At 38.2% G+C, this 12,859-nt stretch overlaps 1 protein-coding gene across 1 annotated transcript in view; it reads left to right on the top strand.

The window, feature by feature from the left end:
* Positions 1-12,859, top strand: part of PRKD1 (protein kinase D1) — a 319,505-nt gene that overhangs the window by 238 nt on the left and 306,408 nt on the right. The window lies entirely within an intron of this gene.

Consider the following 12,859-nt stretch of genomic DNA (forward strand, 5'->3'; position numbering starts at 1 on the left):
CCAGCCTCGCCGGCGCTCTGGAAGGGTCTGGCACCGGCCAAGGCTGGACGCCGGCAGCCGAACCGCTGCGTTCCCTGTTGTCCGGTTCTCCCTTTGCCCTATCTTCTTGCCTTCCCGGTTTCTCTGCAGTCTGCATCCTCCTCACCCATTTCCAGTGCTCTCGGGACATTTCCAGGTATGTTGCTTGCCCATTTGTCTCAGCGCCTCTCCCTCCTCTTAAGACTTCCCTGCTCCCCCCTCGCTTCCCTCTGGACCCTGGACCGGCACGTTCCTGGCGCCAGAATCCTCCTTCCCGTACCAGAGTTTTCCCCCGGGACACGCTCAACACGGTTTCAGCACCACTCCCTTCCTCTTCAGGCCCCTCTCCCAGCTCGGACTGATGCTGAGGAGTTCCTGGAATGATCTAGAGATGAGGAATTTCTCACCTGTCAAATAAGCTTTTAAGAGGGACTGATTGACTCGGCCAGCTGTGAAAACAACTGACCAGATCACAACTACTCACCTCCCTGTGGTTTTTTTTTTTTAAGTCCTACCTTTGAATATGACAGCAAAATTTTCAGCGATAAAATCTGAAAAGTTGCAGCCTTTTTGATTTGCATCCCTGAGGCACTGCTAGTAGGGCATTGAAGTGGAGGCACAGACATTGAATTGGTGGGGGTGCTCCTAGGAGCACTCCGAGGCTGGCTGTACCCTTAAGTTTGAGGCTGTGGGACTCTGGACAGCAGTCACAAAAGGCAGGTTGGAAAAGGGGCCATTATCCTGGGCCAGGCCACCCAGGGAAGAGACCCACCCTGACCACAACTGTTTATATTGCAGTTCTGAATTTCAGGTTTCTGTAGCCATCCAGAGTGATGTTGCATGGAAAAGGGTGATAAGAGTGTGAAGGAGAGGGGGCCATGGCGCCAGTCTTAGTATAAACAGGCAGGGTTTAGGGGGTGGGAACATAGTCTCTAAAGGTGCTAAATTTCCACCCTGGAGGACTGGCTAATACTTGCCTTATAAAGGTCACTTGAATAATCATTGAATGCTTTCTTCAAAGTATTTGGTGTAGAGATTGCTAATCCTGTGTGTTGTTAATTGTGGCCTCTAGCGCAAGGATATTAGGAAAAGCCCGGGGGGAAAATCAGTAATCTAGGAAGTTTGTAAAAGTTCTGGAGGGACACTAAGGCAACAATGAGTGTCAAGAATTTTGGGTTATTGAATGTAGTGACACTTTCTGTAACATATAACTCTCAGTCGTTTTCAACTTCCATGTAAATGACAAATTCTAATTCTGGTTCATGTCCTGTTATGTGTCCTCTCATCAGTATTATGGGATATTTGTTGCAGGTGAACAGGAGTACTCTCCTAGGCATTGAAACCTTCCCTTAGAGGAAGTTGTAGTCTGCAACAATCTCCATTAGGGTGCAAACCAGTTAACTAAAGCATTACAGGATAAGCATAAAAACCGTGTAAAATAAAACTTCTCAAAAAGGCTAATGCAATTGTATAGAATTTCAATGTACCTGAATTCTAAAGCAAGTGATAGAGTTATAGGGAATATTCACATTGAGTTAGATTAATAATAGCCAAACTATTTTTGACCAGCTTTAGAACTTCCACCCTACCCTCTTCAATGGAGTTTATAGAAACATGTATGGTTCAAGAGGTTTAGGATTGGGACTTTCAATGGAGAGCGAATTCCATTTGTCTCAGTAGCTACCATGAGGGATGTTATATGGAGGGAATGATATGAGTGCAAAGGGAGAGAGGCTACGTGTACCTAAGGAATGCAGCAGGCCCACAGGCCCCAGGATAGGGACTAGGGTATTTGGGGAAAATACAACAATGTAAAGGCCTTGAAATGAAAATGAACTCAAATTAGTAGAAGCCTCGGTAATCTTCCACATAGAGATCTCAAACCAAGGACATCTGAAAGATGGTTTTGCTGTGTGGAAGATGTTTTAGAATGCCAAAAATGTTATGGAGAAGAACTGGAGTTCAGTCATGAGCTACTTGAGACCTGAGCCAACACTCTGGGGAGAGACCTGGAAAAGTACCAGAAAGGGAAAAATCATCAGCCTTGGTGGCTGATTTATAAGGGGAATCCCTTCCTTTTGTATTTACTCTTGTAGTTCTCTTCTAAAAGAAGAGTTTGAGAAGCTTAATGGCTTGGGATAGACAAGGTAAAGATCTCCCTTGTACTTTCTTTCCTTTCCTCTCCTCTCCTCTCCTCTCCTCTCCTCTCCTCTCNAATGCTGTAAATAAATATTTAGTGGATGGTGGGTCTCTACTGGAAAATTTCCATCTATCTGTCTTCCATCATCTGTCTTGAGGTACATTATCACCTGAGGCAGAAATGTGATTGAAGTGGCCTGAATATCCATCACAGGATAGCAGAGATCTCTTTGCTTTGTGACAGTAGAAATGGCAGACAGGGTCAGTGCTGAGTTAAGGAAACGAGAGGAGGTCCTTTGTCCCTTGTTTCAGATTCTCTTAAGTACTTTCTGAAGATATCAACCATGAGGAAGGATAGTAAGAGGAAAAAAGAAAGAGGGAGTAAATGAATGCTTTAGGAGAGAGCTGAGAGTTCAAAGTCATTTAGAATTTATAATGTAGATTGGAGCCATGGGGAGCTTATAACAGAAGGTTCTCTGGAGTTTTTTGGGCCCTCCACATTCATGGTTTCATTAACTTTTTGAGAAGGGTTTTTATACGATTTGTTTGATAGTTCTGTAAGTACTAATACTAACAGAGATCAAGGTAGTTTAAATCTTTGGAAGTATTAGCTGACAATTCAATTTATTTAAGCAACATTCATGGGTGTTTCTTGTGGGGTGTGCATCTGAGGCTTATAGGGCTGAATAAGAGAGATCCTGTCCCTGAGAAACTCCTCTTTAAGTTATTATTGTTATTATTGAGAGTTTAGAGTATAGTTTTTCTTTGATTATGTACTTTTGGAAGGTGGCAAACATTTGATTGCCCTTGAAAATTTTGATGGTAATTTAGCATTTTAAGATGAATGTACTTCAAGTATGTGCTGAATTGTATAGCTAAGGAATTATTTCTTTTATCTTTTAGTTTAGGTCAAAAATCTCCTCTTGCTCTTTTGTATGTAACAGTGTTTAAATATATAAGATGTCATTTCTTCTTTTGGAAGAAACCTAAGGTTTTACTTCTATTTTGCTTATTTCATTACTTTGCAAGCCTGTAACCTTGAAGGCTGGTTGTATATAAAGACATGCATTCTGTTAGTGTACATGATTATTGTTTTCTGGAAGGTTAAAAAAAAAAAAACACCAGTAATTGACTTCTTTTTGAAACACTGTTACTTTCTACTATCAAAGGAACCTTGACTCTATAGACTAAGAAGGAATTGTTTTGAGGCAAAGAACAGTATCCAAAGGAAGAAGTAGCTTGGTTTCATAGTGTATTATCTCTCTGTTTATCAGTCCACACATACACTCCCCCCCTTCACTTTTCTTAAACAAGCAGTATTAATTTAGGGATATGAGATCTAATTAATATGACTGTGTGTCCATTTATTTTGGTTATTATCTTATTAGAAAGATGACTTGTATTTCCTTTTTGAATTTACTAAAATGGAGTAATAACGTCAATAAGACTCTTGGCATATAGTTTTAGTTTATATACAGACATTTATCTAATGAGAGAAACTAAAGAGAGATTTTATAGAAGATAGCTCACTGAAGGAATAACCAAGGCTAATGCCTTGATTTGAGAGCAGACTTGCTATACTTGTAGTTGTTTCACTTTCTTAATTGTAAGTTGTTCTCTTAACAGTGTCATTTTTACCTTTATTGTGTTTTAGCTCTTCTACTTCTACACAGAGTAAGCTGGAAATAATTAACTGCTTGACCAGTGCAACATACGTGGAACATCAAAATCCTTTTAAGCTAATGATGGTGTTTGGGTCTTAGGTGTATACTTTTTATTCAGATTTTATATTTGTCATTATTGTATGTATTGTATGATTTCCAATTTAGTGATGAAGCATAGAGGTTGTCCTTTCATTGAGTGATTCTTAATGTAATTTTAATACTGTACATTTAAAATTATAATTTCTTTCCAAGTTTAGTAGTATAATAGGATTATATTTTGGTATATATGTAATACTTGTGTCCTGTATATATATATGTAATATTTATATGTATACAGATCAGTTTATTCTCTAAGTTTACAAGTGTGTTTTGTAACATTTTTAAAAGCCTACTTTTCCATATATAGCCTTCAGATGCTGGAAGTATTGTTTTCTGTGTTGTATTGTAGGCTGCAAAAAGTGAGGCCTCATTACATAGCTCATAATTCAAAGAGAAACTCTTCTTTATGTTTTCTATCAATGTGCAGAAGTGAAAACCTTTTCTTATAGGTGTATGCTATTTAACAGTTTTCACAAGAATATATATATATATTTAAATTTAAATAAAATTTAAATTTTATTTAAGTAATCTCTAGCCCAGTGTGGGGGTCAGATTCACATCCTGGAGATCAAATGTTATATACTCTTCTGATTGAACCAGCCAAGTACCCCACAAGGGGAATATTCTATAATATTTTATATTACAAAAGATATCTTAGGATATTCTAGGAACTGGATGATTGGCTATTTTGACAATTATATGAAGTAAGGTGGGCCTTTAGGTATAGGATTGAGATAAATTTGAAAACTTCTCATAGATGGCTTTTATGATGTTTAAGTAACTTCCTTCTATCCTGACTTTCTCCAGGGTCTTTATTAAGAAGGGATGCTGTATCTTGTCAAATGCTTTTTCTGCATCTATGGACAGGATCATATGGTTTTTAGCTTTTCTTTTGTTAATGTGATGTATCACATTGATTGATTTGCGAATATTGAACCAGCCCTGTAACCCAGGAATGAATCCCACTTGATCTGGTGGATAATTCTTTTTATGTGCTGTTGGATTCGATTTGCAAGTATCTTGTTGAGGATATTTGCATCTGTATTCATCAAGGATATTGGCCTGTAATTCTTTTTTTGCTGGGTCTCTGTCTGGCTTTGGAATCAAAGTGATGCTGGCTTTGTAAAATGAGTCCGGAAGTTTTCCTTCAATTTCTTTTTTTTGGAACAGCTTGAGATATTAATTCTGTTTTAAATGTCTGGTAGAATTCCCCAGGGAAGTGATCTGGCCCAGGGCTCTTATTTGTTGGGAGAATTTTTTATGAAATCTGTACTGTGCGTGTATGTGGGAGTGGTAGTCGGGGGTAGGTATGGGGCTGGAAAATTATAAGTAATTGAAAATTTGCCCCATACTTGATAACTGTGTTGGTCCATATCCGCAAACTCCTATCACAGCTATGAAGGGGGATTTAAACCTTTATTTAGTAATTAATATTACTTAGGAGGGAGTGAGGTGATTGTATATAGGTCTTCACCAGTTTAAGCATGAATGACTTTTAGAGACCTTACTGGACAATACAAAAAAATTTATAAGCCTCTGAATGTATGGTTATGATTTATCTAAGATTACTTTGAAGATTAATGATAATATGTATGAAGAAATAAATATACTGCCTGGCAAATAGGTGTGTAATAAATAATATTATTAATATTCTAAAGCCTTACAGACTAGCATCTTGTTAGCAAAAGAAATAGGTGCTTTATTATTTTATTCTTATGTTAACATGTAAATAAAATTATAGTGTTAAAAAGTATAAATGTAAGGCTTTGATAACATTTTTCCTCTGTCCTTTTAATAGGGCAGATCTTAGAGTAGCTGCATTTTGAAACTACTTCTGAAATTTCCATCTCTCAGAATTCCTCAAGGAGTAATTTGATTATTGCTAAATGCAAAAAACACACGCTGATAAAAGTACAGCACATCTTCATTGCTTTTTATTATTTCTGACAAGAAATTCATTTAATTCCTTTTCAGTTGCAAGTGTAATTCCAATGATATTTCATTTGATAAAAAAGGGAAATAAAATAGGTAAGGGTACAGTATTTGGCAACATAATGATTCTCAGTTCTGGTCCTCAAGACTGAAATTGAAAGTTCCTTTGCATATCTACCCTTGATAGGAGGAGGAAGGGACTTGGAAATGACTCTGGGACATTGCAGTTTGCTATTACACTAGCACCCAGGGATCATTTTCTAAGTTGTTACATCTCATGAATAGCTCATATAACACAGTTGTTTGTACACATGTAGAAGTGTTATATTGGAATGAGAGGCAGTTTTACTGGGAAAAAAAACAGAGTTAGCAGTTTCGCTGAGCCAATCACAAGTCTTTTTAAGATCTTTTCACTAACTACCACTTAACTCTCATGGAAGTCCATGCCTTATTATAAAACCTTTAGACAACCACAATCAGTAAGTATCCATCCATCTTTTAAAGAGTAGAAGAGATAATTATATGAAACGTGTGTATGTGAGTTAGACTGGAAACATTGAGCAAGTTCTCAAGCTACCTACGAAGAAACTGGTATGATCAAGATAGCAGGGCTGGACCCAGATTAGATTAGAGGTGGGATCAGATGAAGTTCATGGAAATTGATCATAACATGAGAGTACTTTTTTTTATTTTTATATTTGTTTGCTTTGTTTTTCTGTGTTAGGCATAACTAATATTTTTGAGCTCTGATCTCTTATAGTCACCTTGATTCATCTTTAAAGATCTAAGTCCAAATTTGGAAATAAAAGTGAAAGGAAGGAGTGTTTTTTTTTTTAAGTTTATTTATTTATTATGAGAGAGAGACAGAGAGAGGGTGCAGGGGAGGGGCAGAGAGAAGGGAAGAGAGAATCTCAAAGAGGCTCCATGGTGTGGGGCTCAGTGAGTTCATGACCTGAGCTGAAACCAAGAGTTGGACACTTTAACGGGCTGAGCCACCTAGGTGTCCCCTACCCCCAGCCCTGCGAAAGGAGTGATTTTAAAGATTGTGCTTACCTTTTAATTTCCTCAGCATTATTCTAGGGAGGTTTTAAAAATGAAATTTCAGTTTCTTAAAACTTTCCTTAATGTTGAACTATGGTAGAACACAAAACAAGAAAAAACATGCATCAATTTTTCGGTATTGATAGAAATTAAATACAGAGAAAGTGATTATTTTGCTCACATATATTCAAAAATTTTTCCATCTACTAGAATATGTGAAATTTCCCCCAGGAATTTCTCTGATACTGTCAACCAAATATTTTTCTACCATTAAAAACCAGTAATGACAGCACCACTTGAAGTTACTTGGCAGCAGAGAAACCCACATTATGCTGTGTCTTATTCTGTCTAGTCTCACACAGAAAAGAGATAATTAAATAAACAAAACTTTGATTATATTACCCCGTAGCCATTATGGAATATCATGTATTTTAGACAGTCATAAAGGTAAGAATTGGTGTAAAAATGCCACATATTATTGAGACACAATTTTGCCTGTCAAAATTTATAGTTTCCCGTATATAAGTTTCTTACAAATTTGCACAAAGGTTTTATTTGGCTAAAGCCAGACAGTTATTAGAGCAGCTTAGCAATGTTGGCATATATGAAGATTAGATTTTTAAATATGCGATCATGTAGGAGTTTTGAAGGGGAAAAAATATGTATCCTACCCTGGTTCATTGACTTTTAACATAAGGCACTGACTGATGTGAAGTTTGTTGAATTTGTTGCTTGTATTTAGGTGTAATTGCAAACAATTCTGATTTCCACTCTTCCTAATTGTCAGGAGTCACTTTTTTTGGGCACATATGTGTTCTCAAATGGATGAAAAGTATGAATGTGCCTAATAAATGGTATTGATAATGCAAAGCTCTGTAGACTAGTACATTGTCATGTTAAAAAAAGAAATATATAGTTTTAATGAGCAGGAAACTTGTCTAACTTATTTTGGTAAAAAAAAATTTAGGCACCTTTTGTTCAGATTGTTGGAGAAATTCCATACCTTGATCATTTGGAGCTTATTTCACCATACAAGGTTTGTCACAAAAATAGTGCAGTTAAGATCCAATGAAAAGAGATAAAATATGTTAAATAAAGATCTGAGTCTCTTTCCTTTTTCATAAACAATGAGATAAGAAGAATCTGAATACAATCAGAGCCTGATTTGATATGTCATAGATTAAAACATATTTGCACATCAAAAAAGACAATTTATTCATATATGAAATCCATGTACCATTAATTCAGTTTGCTTTTCATGTATGTTTTGTAACTATTTTAAGTTGACTTTAAAGTAAAAAATTTTGGAAGCACATGGGTCACTCAGTTAGTTGGGTGGACCTTGGCTCAGGTCACCATCTCATGGTTTGTGGGTCTGGGACCTGCATCAGGCTCTGTGCTAACAACTCAGAGCCTGGGGCCTTCTTCTGATTCTGTGTCTCCCTCTCTCTCTGCCCCTCCTCCTCTCTCTCTCTTTCTCAAAAATAAATAAACCTTAAAAAAATTAAAAAATAAAGATTAAACCAATAGGTTAAAGTATTATTAAAGGTTTTAAACTGTCAGTTTTGAAAAAATCAAAACCTTTTCCTAGGTTGTCTAAATAAGTCATACTTAATGATATAATAACTAGTGAACAATTACAGAACTATCACTAGGTCTTGAATGGATAACTGTAGCCAGAGGAGAGGCCAGGGATTCAATTCTAGTTCAGGTGCTTGAATTAAGTTCCAGGGACATTAAAAATAGATTGAATAGGCCAGGTCAGATATTTATTTGGGACATTGTGTCTCATTGTTTTTATCAATTAAACATAACATTTCCCCCCCATTTTTAAAAATAATTTATTGTCAAGTTGGTTTCCATATAACACCCAGTGCTCATCCCCACAAGTGCCCTCCTCCATGTCCAGCACTCCCCTTCCCCTCTCTCTCACCCCTGTCAGCCCTCAGTTTGTTCTTGGCATTCAAGAGTCTCTCATGGTTTGCTTCCCTCCATCTCCCCAACTATTTTACCCAACTATTTTACTTCCCTTTTTTAAAAAATTTTTTTTTTAATGTTTTATTTATCTCTAGGAGAGAGAGAGAGACAGCGCGAGCAGGGGAGGGTCAGAGAGAGAGGGAGTCACAGACTGAAACAGGCTCCAGGCTCTGAGCTGGCAGTCAGCACAGAGCCCCACGCGGGGCCCAAACCCACGAACCGTGAGATCATGACCTAAGCGAAAGTCGGACGCTTAACCGACTAAGCCACCCAGGCGCCCCCCAACTATTTTACTTCTTAATGGTCCTCTGTTAAGTTCTTCCTAACCCACCTATACGTGCAAACATATGGTAGCTGTCCTTCTCTGCCTCACTTATTTTGCTCAGCACAACACCCTCAAGGTCCATCCATGTTGCTACACATGGCCAGATTTCATTCTTTCTCATTGCCATGTAGTATTCCATTGTACAGATAAGCCACATCTTATTGATCTGTTCGTCCATTGATGGACACGTAGGCTCTTTCCATGTTTTGGCTATTGTTGAGAGTGCTGCTATGAACATTGGGGTACATGTGCTCCTATGCATCAGCACTCTTGTATCCCTTGGGGAAATTCCTGGCAGTGCTATTGCTGGGTCATAGGGGAGTTCTATTGTTAGTTTCCTGAGGAACCTCCACACTGTTTTTCAGAGGGGCTGCACCAGTTTACATTCCCACCAATAGTAGGAGAGTGCCCATTTCTCCACATCCTCGCCAGCATCTAGAGTCTCTTGATTTGTTCATTTTAGTCACTCTGACTGGCATGAGGTGGGATCTCAGTGTGGTTTTGATTTGTATTTCCCTTTCCCCCCCATTTTTTAATTCCTTACGTTTTGAGAAATGGAGTTAGGCTTGCTCGTGGTCTGACAAGGCATCTTGGATGGGACCAGGAGTTCTTATACTACCTCCAACTGGCTACATCCTTCTCACAGTGTTTGGATATCATGGCCAGCCTTCAGGGAGGGACATACCTAAGGGCTCCAGGGCATCTGGCAGAGGGGATAGGAAAAATTGAAGACATCTAAGGGTGATTTCTTTGTTAAGGAAAATAGTTTATTAGAGTGGGACAGGAGATTATTTCTCATTTTACAGAAAAGTGAGGTCTACTGGTCCTGAGGAACCATTTGCATAGTCTTTGCACTCATTGCCTTTGAAAGGTTTGGCTTACACCCTGGATATGGAAAGCTGCTGCTAAGAACATATGTGACTTAGAAAGTTGTAATTGGTGAGTCCAATTAGATGCTCAGAACAGTGACACTAGGGCTCAGGGTCCCTTGACTAAAAACACTGGTCTAGGGCAAACAGCTTCCACTGTTGTCAGAAGTGGGAAAGAGTGAGGGGAGATGGCGGGGTTGGAGGGGTGGTAGTTAAGCTTGGATGATGGCTTCTGATCCGTGGGGATGAAGAGACCTAAGCAGGCTGTAGTAGGCAAGGCCTGTGGGATTAGGAGACTAGTGGACCAGAGGACAGACGAGGGCAGTGACAGTGATACTCTGACCACCTGTAGCTGGAGTTAGCAGGAATAGTCCCACTCTGTAACTCACGTATAACAGTGTGCAGAGGTCTAGGAGGTGGCTTTTTACAAGCTGAGTAGGTCTCATTGCAAGTTCTCACAATGTCACAGATGAGAGGTTCAAGAAGCAACTCCAGGATGACTTGATGTGAGAGTTTTAGGAAGAGCTTGTCCCAGAAGCGTTGGGTCATGCTCTATAAGGTTCTAGGCTTCATGGTAACAATGGCCAGCAGAGGGGAGCCTCCAGGAACAAAGCCTTCCTGACACGTACTCTGTGTGCCTCCCTGTATCTTGGCTTTTTTTCATTTATCTTCTCTGATTTTCACAGTAGCTCTTTGTGATAGACATTTTCTTTCCACTTTAAGGATGAGGAAAGTAAGGGACGTTAAATTCTTCACCCCAAATCGCATAACTACTAAGTAGAAAGCAAATCTGTTAATATATTATTCACTTCACTATAGCTAATCCTAAGAACAGAGAGGGCAGGGATGGCTGTAGGTTTGTACAGAGAGTTTGGAATGACATAGGGAAGGAGGAAATGTTAAGTTTCCTATTATGTTTGCTGAAATGTACTTAAAGACACTTCAGCTTTGACAGTGTGATATTATTTTTGTGTGTGTTTAAATTATTCCTTAGTCTGGAATGCTTCCTTCATCTGGAATTCACATTCCAGTTAGTGGCCAGCTAGAAATCTAGTCATTCTGGAGGCCATCACTACAATGCTTCTCTTACTAGTGGCAAGATACCCACTCCTATACTGATAAATAATGTAAGGAACATTAAAAATGGACTCTCACTCGGGTTATTAGGGCCATTACAGATATCTGATTCCCCAAAATATTTTAGAGAAATACCTCACCCTTATACTAATATGCCTTCTTTTTAATTTCAAAAAAATTTTAAGTTGTGTGTGTGTGTGTGTGTGAGCGAGAGAGAGAGAGACAGAGAGACAGAGAGACAGAGAGAGACAGAGAGAAACCCAAGAAGGCTCTACACTGTTAGTGCAGAGTCCAGTGTGGGAACGTGGTGCTCGAACTCACAAACCTTGAGATTATGACCTGAGCCAAAACCAAGAGTCAGACGCTTAACCAGCTGAGCCTGCCTTTTTTAAATTTTTTTAATTTTTTTTCATGTTTTTAATTTTTTTTAAGTAATTATCTGTGTAGAAGAATCAGGTTTGGAAATTGCTTTTATTACATCCTGGTAAGAGGATATGGGAATAGCCATTCCTTATCCATCTTTAAATTTCCACATACCACTGTTACTTTTCCAAAGAAGTTAATTAACTTGTTTGATTACATTGGCGTACCTTGGTCCACAATACTTTTTTTCTAGGGAGATATGGACATGAAGGTGTCTTGGAAGAAGTAATTATGTTAAGACCATGTATTGATCAGTGTGGTTCAAGACTAGTGGATATAAAGAATATTAGCTACAAGTGTAAATCAGTGAATCACTTCTTCTTCGATAGTCCATTGATTCTTAAGAGATTCTGAGAAGATAACTCAGGATTCTTAAGAAAGTGCCTTTCAGCGGTTGTTTTTCATTTGAGAGATATTTGGATTGCCCATATGCTGAGGATCATGCTTTGCAGATATATTTTCTCTTTCTATAAGTTTCATGTGTTTTTTTGCTTATTTTTGATCAATTATGAATGAACACACCCTAAGGTAGACTTATTCCTTCTTGTGCATGAGCAATCACAGGCCACATGGAGGGTTTCTTTCCACATCAAGTCCTGCTGGCTATGCCACATTATAACTTGCCTTGTACTCCTTTGCATTGCTTGTGTGCAGGACTAAGGCCAACACTTCTCTTGTAGACTATTTTACTATCTTTAGGCTTAACTAAAGTATAGTTATCTAAATAGAGAGACATAGTTTAATCTAGTGTGTAGATAATTATCTTACACTCAAAGAGTTTCTGTCCTGCATGACTACTGAGAAACGTATAGTAGTTATTCATTCCTAATGGATGCCTGAACTGTTGCCTCTTTTTGATAGATTTAGAACTTTTGCAGCTTTAATGCAATGAATGAGCTACAAAGAGAATTCTCTTTTGCTATACCTTCCTGGAGGTCTCTTAGCTGATTTAAAGTCTCAGACCTGTCCATCTGCACTAGAAGTCTGAATTTACTAGATATCTGTTAGCCAAGTACTGTGCTTTGTAAGCCTTATCTTGAGATATTTCATCTTTAACTAGTAGGACACATCAATTGTTCGAGGAGTAGTCGAGTAGGTCACTCATGCTTAAGCTCTTCGCTGCCAAATGACTAGTGCTAGGAAGTAATTGATTAGTATCAGAGTAGTTCCTAGACAAGAACAAGAAAAATAATGCAACTCAATGGGTCTAAAGCTACTTGAAAAGAAACTTGATTTTGTATAATCATTTGTGTTTAGAATTTTCACCACGTGGAAAATTATAACTTTTATACTTC

This window comes from Crocuta crocuta, unplaced genomic scaffold (assembly GCF_008692635.1).
Source record: "Crocuta crocuta isolate KB4526 unplaced genomic scaffold, BGI_CrCroc_1.0 scaffold116, whole genome shotgun sequence".
NCBI classification, from domain to species: Eukaryota; Metazoa; Chordata; class Mammalia; order Carnivora; family Hyaenidae; genus Crocuta; species Crocuta crocuta.